Source organism: Lissotriton vulgaris, chromosome 11 (assembly GCF_964263255.1).
Source record: "Lissotriton vulgaris chromosome 11, aLisVul1.2, whole genome shotgun sequence".
In the NCBI taxonomy this organism is placed as follows: Eukaryota; Metazoa; Chordata; class Amphibia; order Caudata; family Salamandridae; genus Lissotriton; species Lissotriton vulgaris.
In genome coordinates, this window is record NC_141699.1 from 457,088,456 (window position 1) to 457,104,437 (window position 15,982).

Genomic DNA, 15,982 nt, shown 5'->3' on the forward strand with positions numbered 1-15,982 from the left:
GACCTAATAACTTTCCAAAAAGCTGCGCTATCGTTAAGCACTGAAGCGGCAAGTCGTGCATCCCAGACCTCCTTCTTTATAGTGGCTTTCCTATCCCTAATTGCTTGTTTGTAAGCACATCTGGCCACCTTTATATCAATCTTATTTATCAGAATTATATGTCACTTTTTTTTTAGATGAGAATAAGCTTGAGTGCACCTAGAGTCAAACCAGCTATGGGGCCCTTGATGCTTTTACGTTTAGTGAGAGACTATCTAACAGCATTAGAAATAACATGAAATGAAACCAATATATCTTCTGAAGTGGCTATTTCACTCAGGCATTTCTCTATTGATGGTTTACTTTTACCCACCACTGTTTTGGCCAGTGCAGCTTGGTCCACCATAGTCCAAAGCAGGGAATACCCATTTGAACTCTCTATAGCTAGATTTCCCAGCAGATGATTATTCTTTTTGATCTTGAAGTTATGTTATGTTATGTTATGTTATCGTAGGTTTTATTAGGCGCTCAGCTACTCTAGCAGAGTGTCCCGGCGCTAACAGACCAGACACAGCATAACTCTTCCATCAAAGGGGAAATTAGAGGCAGAACAGCCACGTTTTAAGGTCTTTCCTGAAAGATGCCAAATTCTTGCTCTTTTTCAGAGCTAGAGGCAGATCATTCCAGGCCTGTGACGCTAGATGTTGAAAGAATCGGCTCCCAGTCCGTGCACGCCTGATTACAGGGATCCTCGCCAGTGACATGGCAGCCGATCGTAAGGCTCTGGTTGGATGGTTGAAGACAACTCTCTTCTGCAAATAAAGAGCCCCAATGCTATGAAGGGCTTTAAACGCCATGGTAAGGGATTTGAACTTAATGCGTTTCCTAATTGGAAGCCAGTGAAGGGACTCCAGAAGGCCAGTGGCATGAGAACCGCGACCAAGGCCAAAAATGGCCCGAGCCGCTGCGTTCTGCACTACCTGTAACCGTGACAAAAGATATTCAGGCAGGCCGAGGTAGAGTACGTTCACGTAGTCCAACCTCAATCCAATCAGGGCTTGCACCGTTAATTTCCTATGGGCGATAGAGAGAAGGGGGAGGAATTTCCTCAACATTTTGAGTATTCCAAACCACTCCCCCACCAGGCCAAGAATCTGAGATTTCAATGAAAGGCAGTTGTCCATCTTGATTCTCAGGTTCTTAGCTACCTGGGAGTCAGTAGCAGGGGGAAGCATTCCTGCAGTCCACCAGGTCTTCCATCCGGGATCAGGGGGGCAGCCGAAGAAGAGGAGCTTGGACTTGTCGGAGTTGCATTTCATTTTGTATAGTTGAAACCAAGTAAATATTGCGCCCAAGCAGTTCCTAATGCTCTCCCCATCAAAGTCCATGTTCTTACCACAGATGAAGAGAAGCTGGGTATCGTCGGCATACGATATAATCTGGGCGCCAAAATGCTCTGCCAGTGCCGCGAGGGGGGACATATATATATTAAAAAGAGTGGGGCTCAAAATCGACCCCCGAGGAACTCCCACCTCCAGAGGCGGCACTGTAGCAGAGTACAGAGGAGCCCAGACTGTCTGTTGTCGGTTGGAAAAAACGACTCAAACCATCTGAACACCGTTCCCCGAACCCCGATCTCCAAGAGTCTCGCCAGGAGCTGGTCATGGGGAACGGTGTCAAACACCGCCGAAATATCTAATAATACCAACACTGCTTTCCCCCCATTATCTAGGACTTCCTTGATGGCTTCTGATACCTCCAACAGTGCATATTAGCCCTGAACCGGACTTGGTGTAGTGCAAGATCTCATTTGACTCTACAAAGTCGGCCAGGACTGAGTGCACATGCTTTTCAGTCACCTTGGCCAGGGCAGAGCAGCGAAATAGGCCTATAATTGGCATGGTTACTGGGGTCCAGGGACGGCTTCTTTAAGAGAGGGAGAACCATCGCCTGTTTCCATGCTTGCGGTACAGTTCCGGTTTCCAATGACCTATTTAGGATCAGATTGACAGTCGGATTGATGACATGTGCAATTTTAGCTAAGAACTTAGCGTGGCATGGATCAAGCGGGGAGCCAGATCTCAATTTAGACAGAATTTCCAAAGAAGATTGCAACTCAATGGAAGGAAACGTCATCAAAGTGGGCTGTCCAGCGATCACCTTAGGAGAGCCCAGTGCTGGGTCAAGCGGATCCACTCCTGCCGCAGCAGTAAAAGAATACTGAATGCTAATGATCTTATTAGAGAAGAAGCTAGCCAGTTGGACCACCCAAGGTTCCCAAAAGGAGCATTTAGGTGTGATGGCGGCCGGGGAAGTATATTCCTTCACTACCAGGAAAACCTCTTTACTGGTGTTACTGGCCTCCTCAATCCTTCTGGCAAAATAGGCTTTTTTCTCTAAATAGATTTCCCTGTGGTAAGCCTTGATCCTGCTCTTATACGCTTCCTTCAGAGGCTCCAGATAGCTTACTCTCCATGCTCTTTCTGCTTTCTTACAAAGCCTGCGGCTGGAGTTAAGCGCTGAAGTAAACCATGGAGCGGATGCGCGGGACGAGCCCTCAAAGGAACACTCGAGCGGCGCCAGCTCCTCCAAACAGCACGTAAGCCAACTTTGAAAGAGATTAATATCTGTATCCACGTCACCTGACAGACGACACACATGATTCATCAGATATTGGTCGATCATGTCTGATGACGCTTTATGAAAGGCACGAGGGAGCTGGGATAAATGACCTTTATCCCTAATAGTGGAGCTATATTTATGCATAATATCAAAGGACACCAACAAATGATCAGTCCAAAGTACTGGCAACGGAGGGGAGACTTTGATAAGGGCAGTAGAGAAGATTTGATCCAACGTATGACCTTTGTTGTGTGTAGGTGACATCAGGTAAGGTAGTAAGCCCAGTGGCTCCGTGGAATCTAAGAGCTTGATCGTATCTACAGCATCCACTTCGTCAAAGTGGATGTTGAAGTCGTCAAGGAGTATACAGTGTTTAAACTGTATGCACAGTGACAACATCACTGAGGAAAGTCCCTCATGGAAAGATCCAATAGGACCTGGTGGTCTGTAGACCAACAGTCCAGCACAGGATTGGACTGGTGATAGTGACAGGCAGAAACCCAACGCTTCTGCTCCCTGAATGTCTTCGGTTGGTAAAATAGTGCATTTGAAGCGCCTGTCTATCACTAGAGCAACGCCCCCACCTCTGCCCAAACCCCGATCATTCCTCAACATACAATAGTTATGGGGTAGAGCATTAGCTATATCCGGCTCCGACGCCTCTCCAAGCCATGTTTCTGTCAAGAACAGATAGGCTGGTTTAGAGTCAGCCAAAAGATTGAATAAGTCCTGAGCATGTTTGCTCACTGACCGAGTGTTCAGGAGGGCACAGCTAAAAATATGTTTAGAGTGGTCCGCCCCTGACAAAGGGGCAGCTGCATGCCCCTTCTCCCGAATGTTTCCTGTCGGCAAGGTATCTCAGAATGACCAGCCACAGCCGCGACAGGCAGAGATATCCTCTGAAAGATGATCCTGAGGAATACATTCACTGCTACAGGCACGTCTCAGGCTCAAAAGTTGCACTGAAGAATACCTGAGAAGGGATTTCTGACAGTGTCTCAGGAAGTCGCTGGACCGCCAGCCCCCGTCCGCCTACGGGACGCTGATGGGCGCAGACGGGCTGTCCTTAGGCGCTCCTTTGGCGCGGTAAGGGCGTGCCCGCTGACCGCATCCGCTACGCGGAGGTGTGGACATCTCAATTTATGCGCTTCAGCGCGAGGGCCTCCCTCCTTCCCCCCTACTACAGCGCTAACCTGCCTCCAGCCCAAGGTGGCCGCTGAGAGTTGCCAGCCGCCTCCAAGCCCCAAAACCACTCGCACGTACTCTGCTGAGAGTGAGCGCTACAGTGGACGTAAATGGCAGAAAATAAATTTAAATGCAAGCGCAAATGAAATAAAATGCGTGGCTTAAAATTCGGCGATTATACAAAATCAGAGTCACAGTACAAGTGCAATTAAAAGAGAGCTAACTCCCGGCTTCCGCCTCAGGGGTGAAATACAATGTGTAAGGTCTTACACAAGTCTTACTCAGTTATGTTGAACAATAGTGAGAACGCCAGGCAAAGAGGGAAGTGATCACTGAGGGAATTATAAGATACATAAAAAGAAAGGAGGGTGTGCGCATGGCTGTTGGAAAATAAAACATAATCAATTGTAGAGCAAAAACCCCTGCCATTAAAAGTCCAAGGCAAGGAAATGGACTGGGCAAATTTCTTTAGCAAATCCAAAATAGAGGGAGAGAATGAGCTCATTAAATTGTTCCCTCAAAACTGAGTGTCGAAAATGAGACACACACACCCCATCATAATTTAGCGCTTCACATATTTTGTCCCCAGCATTCATACATAAAGTGCAGTTAAAATCTCCAGCCAATACCAACATTAAGGGGGTCATTAGGATGACGGGCACACTTAGTCCGCCCGCCATCCCATCGGGGGAAGGGACCGCCCGCCATAAGGGCAGGGTTCCCGTGGGGGGTATTAGGATGCATCCGCCACAGTGGCGGGCACATCATGCATGTTTAACATTGCGGCGGGTCGTTTTTACACCAGCACCCGCCGCAATGTTAGAAATTCTTGTCATGCATTTGCCGCATTGCGTGTGCAAATGCAGGGGGGTACCACAGGTACCTCCCATGTGCACCACCACCTCACCTCACCATGGAGGCCTGCAACGGGGCCCCAAAGTGAAGACCGCATGCTTTTCCGAGGCAGCATTGCCGCCGTGGAAAGGCATCTGACAAAGCCCATCCTGATATGGCTGGCGGTGTCTGAAAGACACCGCCACCATATAAAGCCATTTCTGCCCTGGTTGCAAGGCGACCGGGGCGGAAAAGCGGCGGACGGTCTTTCTGTCCTCCGTGGACCCCTCCGCCTTGTTAATATGGCAGGTGGTCATTGCAGCAAAGATAGCAGGCAGATCACCTCCGCCAGGCCGGCGGTGGCTATCGCCAGCCTGGCGGGGGCGATCCGCCCGCCATCCTAATGAGGCCCTTAGTCTTTGCTTCTACCAACATCTTTCAGCATTTTAATCATATACTGAATCACAACTCTCACTTTGTCAGAAGAAATATTGTTATAAAAATGAATGACAATGATGGAGTGCATGAAATCGAAATCCAATTTAACTAGTTGGTAATAGTTGTCATGTGCAAGCGATGTTATCTTGTTGGTATTTATGTTGCTCGATATATATATGCAGAGAGTGCCCTTAGCCCTTCCACTCAAACTGCTGGAGTATGATAAGTCCTGAATTCATTCAAATGGACCGCCTCCTTAATCCAAATTTTTTGAAGACACAGGATGTTCTCCCCACAAAGGGGTACTTAGCTTGGGGGCAATGTTCCAAGGGAGAACATTGCAAAGGCCAGGTTTACCACTCTCAGAATAATTAACTGTAGCTATCCCAGTTATATCCTCTAATATGTTATTAGATGGTAAAGAAATATTTAGGAATCCGAGGGTTCATCCGATGTTGTAGTCTTCACTTCTGTCACTCATTGAACCTCTTTAATAGCACATAAGAGAGAGGCCAGCTATTACCACTCTGAGGGAGCCGGAATTTCGCCCAGCACTGAACCCTTCCACTGCAAAATTTGAGAGTACCCGTATTCCCGTATCTAGTCAATCTATGTCCTTCAGCAAAAGCAAAGCATTGAAACAATTAGACACTGGAATCGAGAATCTAGGCTCCCCGAAACCCCCAGAATTACCTTCCATAAGAGTAGGGCCTCGGGATTTATGGAAATTCGATGGCCTATAAAAATAACCTAATGGTAGTATGCATATTTGAAGGGCCCATTGTTATTCCTCTCCAGGATTGTGCACACCAAAAGAGTTGAGCTAAAAGTTAACACAACACAATCCCTTGAAAAGACTTACCTGAGGGGCCAATCCATCCTATTCTTCAGGCCATTTTAGATTCAGAGAAGTGGGAATACTCTAAACCAATTCTAAATCCCAAAAAGTGAAGTGACTTATTCCCTAAAGACGCCCAATGTTCCAAAGTATTGTGAGGTAAAAGAGGGACATTTGCCAGGACCACTGTATAGGGAGTGACTTCTGGAGGAAGGGCGTTGAGAGGATTCAAGGTAATCACTGGAAGTTATACCTCTCTCTCTATCCTTATGCAAACCAGACGTCCTGAGAGTCGGTGCTCCATTCACTGTATCCGAAGAGTTACTATGGTGTACCACAGAAGTATCTTTTTGACGGGAAGACTGCTTAGTGCGAGCTGGAATATTTACTACACTTGAGTCTTTATTTTTGCTATTATTCCCGCCATGTAGTTGTTCATTTATGATGCCACTAGAATGACCAGCCCCCTTGTCTACCTCTCTACTATTTAAAGCACAGGAACATGGCTTAAAACCATGTAGTGGTGCGGCTGAGTGCGCATGGCTAACGACTTCCTCCACCTTAGCTAGTAAGTAATTATTTTTAACAGGATGGGTTCCAACAGGGTTGTCATAATTATTTCAAGTCTGCCACAGAAGTTCCCATCTTGCAAACTGTCAGCAAGTTTATTTAACTCGTTACAACTGGTGGAGGTTTTCACTATATTTCCATTTAATCTCAGCCCAGGTTTGCTCTGTGTCCGAGTATTCCTACTCTTCCATTTTTTAAGAGGAGGTTCTACAGTAGGGACTACCCTAGACTTAGCTTTTTGCCCTCTGGTAGTAACTGTAGGCCTAAAAGAACTGAGATCTAACTCAAAAGATGATGAAGATACAATATCGACTGAATGATCTACTGCAGCGTGTGGTATTGAACTAGACCGAGAAGAAGATACCTTGTTTGTAATCATCACAATGGGTTAGGTAAGGTCAGGCATCATAGAGATTCTGGTGTGAGGTGGTACAGGCACCAATTACATCCAGTAAGTTTAATTTTATTTATGAGCACTGGTTCGGCCCTCTGAAGAAAAGCATCCAAGGTGCCTGCAACACCCTGGCCTTTGTTTAGTCTTCACTTACTCATTATGGCGATGTCCATACAGGAGTGATGTTCTATTACCAGCACAGTCAAACAGGTTGCAGATTGCGAAAATCAACCTCAAGCACAAGGACTTAGAGGGGTGGCCCAGCCTGTCCTCCCCTGGACTCTAACGGGCTCAGACGGGCTCAGACGGGCCTGCCCTTGGTCTGGGCTTAGTCAGTGCTTTGTCCCACGCAGGCCAAGGGTGGAGAGGCATTGCTTTATGCGCGATGGACACGCCTCCCCCTCACTTGCGGCAGGTGGGCGGGTGGAGTTGTATCCTGGGAGTTGCAGTCCTCTCCCAGGATGGTGGCGATGGCACTGGGGTGAAGAAAACGTATCCCTGGGACCCTCATCCGACCAGGGAGTCTTGAAAGCAGCAAACAGCCCCAACACGAAGCAACACGGCCCGGCAAGGAAAGGAAACAGGTAGAAAGAAGTTAATAATTATCTCTTTAACAAATATAATTTATTTACTCATGAATTAACTTCCCACGCTATACCCCTACAAACCTAGAGGCCCACACTTAAAACATAACTAAAATAAATAAGCATACTACAATTCACATAATTGATAATCAATACATTAAATAATTAGCGACTAATATTTGTGAACTATTTATTGCTTAATTAGCATCCCACCCTATACCCCTGCAAACCTAGTTACCCTAACTTAAAATATACATAAAATAAATCAGTATTACATAATGTACATAATCAATTATGAAATAAACAATTAATAACAAATAAATAAATAATCAGTAATTTATTATTACTTAAGTTGCCTCCCTAGATCCCTACAAACCCAACAGCTCAAACCAAAATAATAACTAAAATGTAACGTTATTACACACTTTACTTAATTAATCAAATTATTAATAATAAATTAATAATGAATTGCTAATGAATTGTTAACTAATTACCTTCCCACCCTTTTACCCTACAAGCCGTTTGTGGTATATGAGGCATGCTTGCTTCTGCTGCCACGCTGTCTTGGTTACCAGAGAATCTCAGAGAACTCCTTGCTAATAGAATGGTTTGTCTTTGAAATGTACTGAGTTTCTGCTGAGCTGGCTGGGACCTGAATGGGATACTTCTTGCTGACATATAAACCTGAGTTTTCTTCATCATACCTGCCTCTGCGTGATCCTTTCAGCTGCTATTGGAATCTTAGACTTGCGTAGTCGGCAGCTGAATGGCAAGAAGAACCCAACACGCCTCAATTAATTTCTTCAACTTTCCTGTTTATAGATAGTGAATGGACACTCCTACCTCAGGTACTGTGTTTTAATTTCCTGTTAAATTCCCGGGATCCTACTTTTCTATGAGGAGTATTCCCCTTCCTATTCTCGGCGTTTTCATGATTGGGACTGGGAGCTATTGCTGCACTTCTAATCTTTGTGTCTATCTGGGTGACAATCAATCGAAGCAGGCTCATACCTCCCTAACTATTGCTGGAGTTCCTTTGATTTTCTGGTGCATTGTGGCACAGCTTTGCCGTGATTGTGATTTTGTCTCAATTAGTGGACAGATCGCAGTGTACAGATCTCCACACGTCAGGTGGCATTTCTGTTCGGTTCATCTTCCTTCACTACATTGATTGTGGTTCATTTAACAATTTTGTTGTGTTCTGCGTGGAAGGGTGACTCTTGTGTAGAGCGACTCTTGTTAGTTTTTAAAATATTCTAATTGGCATCTGACAGCTCTCACCTCGTGCATCACTGCGAGTCCAACAGTTTTCTCGAATCTCCCTGGCCTTTGCCATTCTTCGAGTGCCAGCACCTGTGGCATTCAGAATCTTTTCCTGATGTTGTCTGTCGTCTGCACTGCATTGAAAATACGAAGGTCCCCCTACTGGGAGGGGAACAGACCGTTGCACAGCGTGAGGACCGTAGTCTTATTCATTAAACATCTAGTGTTTGAATGTTCAAATGTTTTTATTCTTCATATAGTGAATATTCCATCATATTCATATTCGTGATGATATTGTAAATCAAAAGCATATCACTGCGCATTCAATAATCCAATCATGATAATCCTCAACAAACAGTTCCCGATGCATTTCGGGCAACAGCCCTTTTTCAAGGGAAATGCTCTACAACAAAAACAAACGTAACCAGAGTCAGCACATATGTCAAAGTTAAAAGGGATACGATCGAATACATGTACGTATTAGCCGAAGTTAAAGTGCCGAGACAGAGGGTGACGGTGACTACAGACCGAGTGATACATAACATAAGAATCCACCAGGGTGTAAAACGGTGCTTGCAATAGTGAAAAGAAACAAGGCGGTGCGCGCGTGCGAGAGACTGGGTAAATCACCAACAGTGACAGGGAACGATGATAATCACATTATCTAACCAGGGTGAGGGTGTGAGGAAACTGAAAGCGTGTAACAGTGCATAACAGCGGACTTACATGAAGGGGTTAGCAAGGTGCCTCGCGGCATGCCGGCAGGGTAATGGTACAGGTAATGGGAGTGCAAACACGAGTATAACTACGGAACTAGACATAAAGGAAGGACTCACAAAGTGAAGTTGATCAACATGAAGAAGGGACAACCAAGGTGAATAAAAAATCGCCATGTTGGAACGGACAAAAAACATAAAGCATAAAAGGAAAATATGTACAACATTAATCAATGTGCAGATGACAGAAGTATGAAATAACTATAGGTAACACAAAAATTCAATTCGATCGTTCAGCCCGTTGGGCGCCATCGTGGAAAGGAAACGGATCCAAAAGTTCTCTCGTTTGAGCAAGGTGTTTTTGTTATTGTGAGTTATCGGTACTTGTTCCAAAATCTGAAATTTAAGTTGGGCAACTGTGTGTCTGGAATCCACAAAGTGAGAAGCAACGGTGGATTTGAGGTTCTTGGTGCGGATATTGCTTTTGTGTTCTAAAATCCGAGTGCGGATTTTTCTTTCTGTGTGACCAACGTAGCATTTGCCGCACGGGCACTTCAAAAGATAAATAACATTGTTCGAATTGCAGGTAGCGTTCACCTTGAGTTTGATGGAATGCCCTTTCATAGGGTGACAACTGAAATTATTTTGAGCCAGACCAGTTGGCAGGAACATGGGCGTCTGTATTTACGCTTCATCGATGACATTTTCCTCCTATGGGAGGGTAACGTTGACACCTTGAATGACTTTTTGGAAACATGGAACCAATTTAATCAAAGAATCCAATTCACATGGGAACACAATGAAAGTCTTATCCATTACCTGGATGTGGAAATCCACAGGAGTCCTGGAGATTGGTTTACTACAGTATATCGCAAACCGACAGATAGAAACTCCACACTCCATTACAGCAGTTTCCACCGTTCTGGCCTCAAGAATAATTTACCCTATGCCCAACTCCTACGGATCAAACGCATAGTGTCAGAGGAGAATGAATGCAAGAAACAAATGAGACATACACTTGATAGGTTGAAAGCTAGAGGATACCCCACACCTATACTGGACCTCGCTGTGGCTAGAACTGACAAGAAAAGCAGGCTCGCCTTGTTGCAACCCAAGCCAAAAGAACAATCAGACCGGCTAATCGTAGTGTCTAAATACTCCAAGACTTCCAACCGTTTCCAAGCAATCATCCGAAAACATTGGTCTATCCTCACCCTTGAACCTGATTTCAGGGGTTTGTTTTCACAACCACCGATCTTTGCATTTACTAGAGGCAGAAATTTAAAAGAAATCCTTTCCAGACCTAACTCTGATGACACACAGAAAGTATACAAAGGATTGAAACCTTGTTACAACTGCTCCAATTGTAATAACTGCATTACAGGTAATTTCATTTGTCACCCTATGAAAGGGCATTCCATCAAACTCAAGGTGAACGCTACCTGCAATTCGAACAATGTTATTTATCTTTTGAAGTGCCCGTGCGGCAAATGCTACGTTGGTCACACAGAAAGAAAAATCTGCACTCGGATTTTAGAACACAAAAGCAATATCCGCACCAAGAACCTCAAATCCACCGTTGCTTCTCACTTTGTGGATTCCAGACACACAGTTGCCCAACTTAAATTTCAGATTTTGGAACAAGTACCGATAACTCACAATAACAAAAACACCTTGCTCAAACGAGAGAACTTTTGGATCCGTTTCCTTTCCACGATGGCGCCCAACGGGCTGAACGATCGAATTGAATTTTTGTGTTACCTATAGTTATTTCATACTTCTGTCATCTGCACATTGATTAATGTTGTACATATTTTCCTTTTATGCTTTATGTTTTTTGTCCGTTCCAACATAGCGATTTTTTATTCACCTTGGTTGTCCCTTCTTCATGTTGATCAACTTCACTTTGTGAGTCCTTCCTTTATGTCTAGTTCCGTAGTTATACTCGTGTTTGCACTCCCATTACCTGTACCATTACCCTGCCGGCATGCCGCGAGGCACCTTGCTAACCCCTTCATGTAAGTCCGCTGTTATGCACTGTTACACGCTTTCAGTTTCCTCACACCCTCACCCTGGTTAGATAATGTGATTATCATCGTTCCCTGTCACTGTTGGTGATTTACCCAGTCTCTCGCACGCCCGCACCGCCTTGTTTCTTTTCACTATTGCAAGCACCGTTTTACACCCTGGTGGATTCTTATGTTATGTATCACTCGGTCTGTAGTCACCGTCACCCTCTGTCTCGGCACTTTAACTTCGGCTAATACGTACATGTATTCGATCGTATCCCTTTTAACTTTGACATATGTGCTGACTCTGGTTACGTTTGTTTTTGTTGTAGAGCATTTCCCTTGAAAAAGGGCTGTTGCCCGAAATGCATCGGGAACTGTTTGTTGAGGATTATCATGATTGGATTATTGAATGCGCAGTGATATGCTTTTGATTTACAATATCATCACGAATATGAATATGATGGAATATTCACTATATGAAGAATAAAAACATTTGAACATTCAAACACTAGATGTTTAATGAATAAGACTACGGTCCTCACGCTGTGCAACGGTCTGTTCCCCTCCCAGTAGGGGGACCTTCGTATTTTCTAGCCATTGTGCCCACACTGTTTGGCCAGACAGTGTCAACCCGTTTGCATGCTACAACTCATTACAATCAGCATAATTTGCTTACCTTCGCTGTGCGAGCTCCCATTAACCCTTGATTGTCTGCACTGCATTCTCATGAACCTTGACATGCGGTGGCACGTACTTCACACAATGTGCTGCCATCTTTGTTTTATTGTGAGAATTCCCGGATTTGCTTTGCGTGCCACTTCTGTGACACGCACACATTCATGAATAATATTTCATTGTGCGGGCCACCCCTGTGACACACACACATTTATGAATAATGTACTGGCGGAGCCACCCGGCCCGTCCACTCACGCACGCACGTATGCATACAACCCGAGGGCGGGGCAGCCCTCGGGTATAAATAAATGGGCGCAAGAACGCTCGTGGTCTTCAGCCCCTAGGTTGCAGCCAGTCTCTGTGTCAATTTGTGTGCATGTAATAGCTAGGCCCCACTTCGTGGCATAGGTCATTCCAGCCCCTAACCTATACACCACATTGGCAACGAGGCGGGTACGTTACCCATGCCTCGCCCCCCCCCCCGCGGACGCACCTGCTGGGTCCCGTGGTGCTGCCGGAACCGCGCTCGCGCTGCCTGCGCTGGAGCCTGCGGCCGGCGCTGCTTTCCCTCGCGGGTGCCACCCTACTGTGCTGCTGTGTCCCGGCCCTGTCTGCGGTCCGCAGAGGTTTCGCGCCTGTCACAGCGCACAAGGTGAGGAGCGTGTGCCGTGGCTGGGGAGCCCCGTGGGGAGAGTCCTGCATCACTACACCCCTGGCTGCCACCCCACCGGAGAGTGTGTGGGAGGGGAAACGAGCGCAGCGCTGATCGGAGGGACTGGCTCGGCCCTCGCTGCCTGCCTGCAGAAGATCACGCATCTCGCAGAGGCGGGACGGCTACCCTGTCAACGCTACACGCATCTTGCGGAGCTCCATTTTGAGCCGTTTTGGAGGGCGAAGCACGTCCAGAGCGCATACGCTGGCTATTGGGGGCCCACAGTCATCGGTGTTGAGGGAGGTGCACCTCTGAACAGCAACTGCTCAGCTAGAAGACGCGGAACCGTCGCTGCGCTTCCACCACAGGTCCCCGAGGGTCACCGCCGTCACCCCAGTGCCAGTAGATGGCCCACGCACCAAAGATGAGCCTGCCAGCAACGGGAGGAGCAGCGGCCACTGGTCCTGACCAGAGAACTCCCACCCCACCGCCAGTGGCGCAGCAAAATGCTGGCCAGGTGCAAGCAGGTCTGCCACCTCCAGTGCCTGCTCGAAACAGTGCACCCGCCGCGCCGGGTAATGCCATGGCGGCCCAAATTCTGCCGTTCAGCGAGCTGGCCGAGCCGGCCACTGCGGCCTCGAGATGGCGTTTATGGCTGGGACACATGGAGCATTACTTCGTAGGCGTCAGGGAAACCGACGGCAAGGTCAAGCGCTCACTCCTAATGTGTTATGGAGGCGACAGATTATATGAAATGTTTGAAACGCTACCGGACCGGGGAGACAGCAACGACTATATGGCGGCAATCATGGCCCTCAACCGCCATTTTGACCCCCGCGCAAACCCGGACTTTGAGTGGTTTAAACTGCGCCAGGCCCGCCAGGCGGAAGGAGAGTCGATCGAAGTCTTCTACGCGAGGCTGCGCAAGCTCGCGACATCGTGTGAATTGCCAGATAGAACTCTGGAGATCAGGGCTCAGCTCATACAAGGTTGCAGGTCGGTTCAACTACGTCGCTTAATCTTACGTCAGCCACGTATCAGCCTGGACGAGATCCTCGTGCTGGCTAGGTCGCATGAGCTCTCCAACGCTAGAGCGGAGGCGATGCAGGCCGCACTGGCCGGTCCCACGACACCGGCGAAGCACGTGTCGATCAAGGAAGAACACGTGGATGTGGTGCGAAAGCGGCCCCAGCTGCCCGCGTAGAGACACCAGCCGGCGGCCACGTCGCGATCCATGTGCGGAAACTGTGGGATGGAACATCCCTCGGGCGGACGGTGTTTTGCACAAGGAAAATCGTGCTCCAACTGTGGAAAAATGAACCACTTCACAAAAGTTTGCCGTAGCAGGCGCCGTGCCGGCCCAAGTGGTAGGTCCGCCACCCAAAGTGTGCGTCAACTCTCCCTCAAGGATCCCGGACCGTGCAGCGATGCCCACCAGACTGCTTTCCGGTCGGAGGAGGGCGACGACGATGTGTTCTTCGTCTCCTTCGTGGGTCGAGATGGGTCGAGGAAGAGGCCGTCACTGATGTATGAAGTGGACATTGAAGGGTCCCCGGTGAAGGCCCTGATTGATACAGGGGCTTCGGTGAACGTAATGGATAGCATACAATACAAACAACTTCATCCTCGACCTCCACATTTGCCCTCAAAGGCGAGAATATACACTTACGACAGTGATGAACCTCTGCCTTTATGCGGAGTCATTGACGTGACGGTGCCGTGCAACAACCAGAAGGTGAACACGAAATTTCATGTGACGGGGGCAGACAGGCCACACTACTCCGCTGCCACACCGCGGAGGACCTCCAGCTGGTATTCTTTGCCAACCAAGTACATGAACGGCATGCAGATGCCCTGCTAAGAGACTTTCCGACGTTATTCCGAGGCCTGGGCTGCCTGAAGGGGAAGGTGTTCAAGTTGCACATTGACCGCACAGTGAGGCCAACAGCACTGCGGCATCGGAGGGTGCCGTTCCACCTGCGGCCGCAGGTAGAGGAGGAGCTCGTCAAACTTGAAAAACTGGGGGTGATCGAAAAAGTATCAGGACCCACTCCATGGGTATCACCCCTCGTTGTTGCACCCAAACCCAAGCAACCGGGCGCAATAAGAGTGTGCGTGGACATGCGCCTCCCAAATAAAGCAATCAAGAGGGAACGTCATCTCACACCAACGATGGATGACATCGTTGCTGATTTAAATGGGGCCAAATGGTTCTCCAAGTTGGACTTAAACGCAGGCTACCATCAGATGGAGCTCCACCCATATAGCGGAACATCACGGGGTTCTTTACCCATGTTGGTCTCCGCAGGTTCAAACGCCTGAGCTTTGGGGTTTCCTCGGCCGCGGAGGTGTTCCAAAATGCGATCAGGGAGACGTTATCGGGACTGCCTGGAGTCATCCATCTAAGTGATGACATTCTGGTCTTCTCTAAGACCCTAGAAGAACATCATGGGCACCTCAGAGCCGCGCTCCAGCGCCTAGCTGATCACGGACTAACGCTCCACCGCGAGAAATGCTCCTTTTACAATGAATAAGTCGAATTCTTCGGATACATCTTCTCTCGCGACGGCCTTAGAGTGGACCCTAAGAAAGCGGAGGCCATCCGATCAGCGCCCAAGCCAAGGTCTGCAACGGAGGTCTGCAGCTTCCTGGGGATGGCCACCTATTGTGGTTGGTTTATCCCCAATCTGGCGCCCCTGCCGGAACCCTTACGAGTGCTCACCAAATCCGGACAACCATGGGCATGGTCAGCGAGAGAGGATGATGCGTTTAGAGCAGTAAAAGAGGCCCTGATCGATGACAAAGTCATGGCATACTTCAGGCCACACTGTCAAACAGAGGTTGTCATGGATGCCAGCCCGGTAGGACTAGGGGCGGTCCTGTTACAGAAGACGGAGGATCACTCAAGGGTACCCACAGCGTACGCTAGCCGAGCGCTGACGGCTACCGAAATGCGCTACGCGCAGATTGAAAGAGAGGCACTCGCTATCAAATGGGCATGTCAGTATTTTCACCTCTACCTTTTCGGATACGAGTTCACGGTGGTGACAGACCACAAACCGCTGGTCCCACTGTTTGCGGGAACAGCCAGACTTGCGCCACCCAGGATTGAACAGTGGGCTGTCCAGCTTCAGACGTACCGATTTGAAGTCGTTTTTCGACCCAGAGCAGACAACCCCGAGATTTCCTCTCGAGACACCCAGGTCATGCGTCAGTGGCG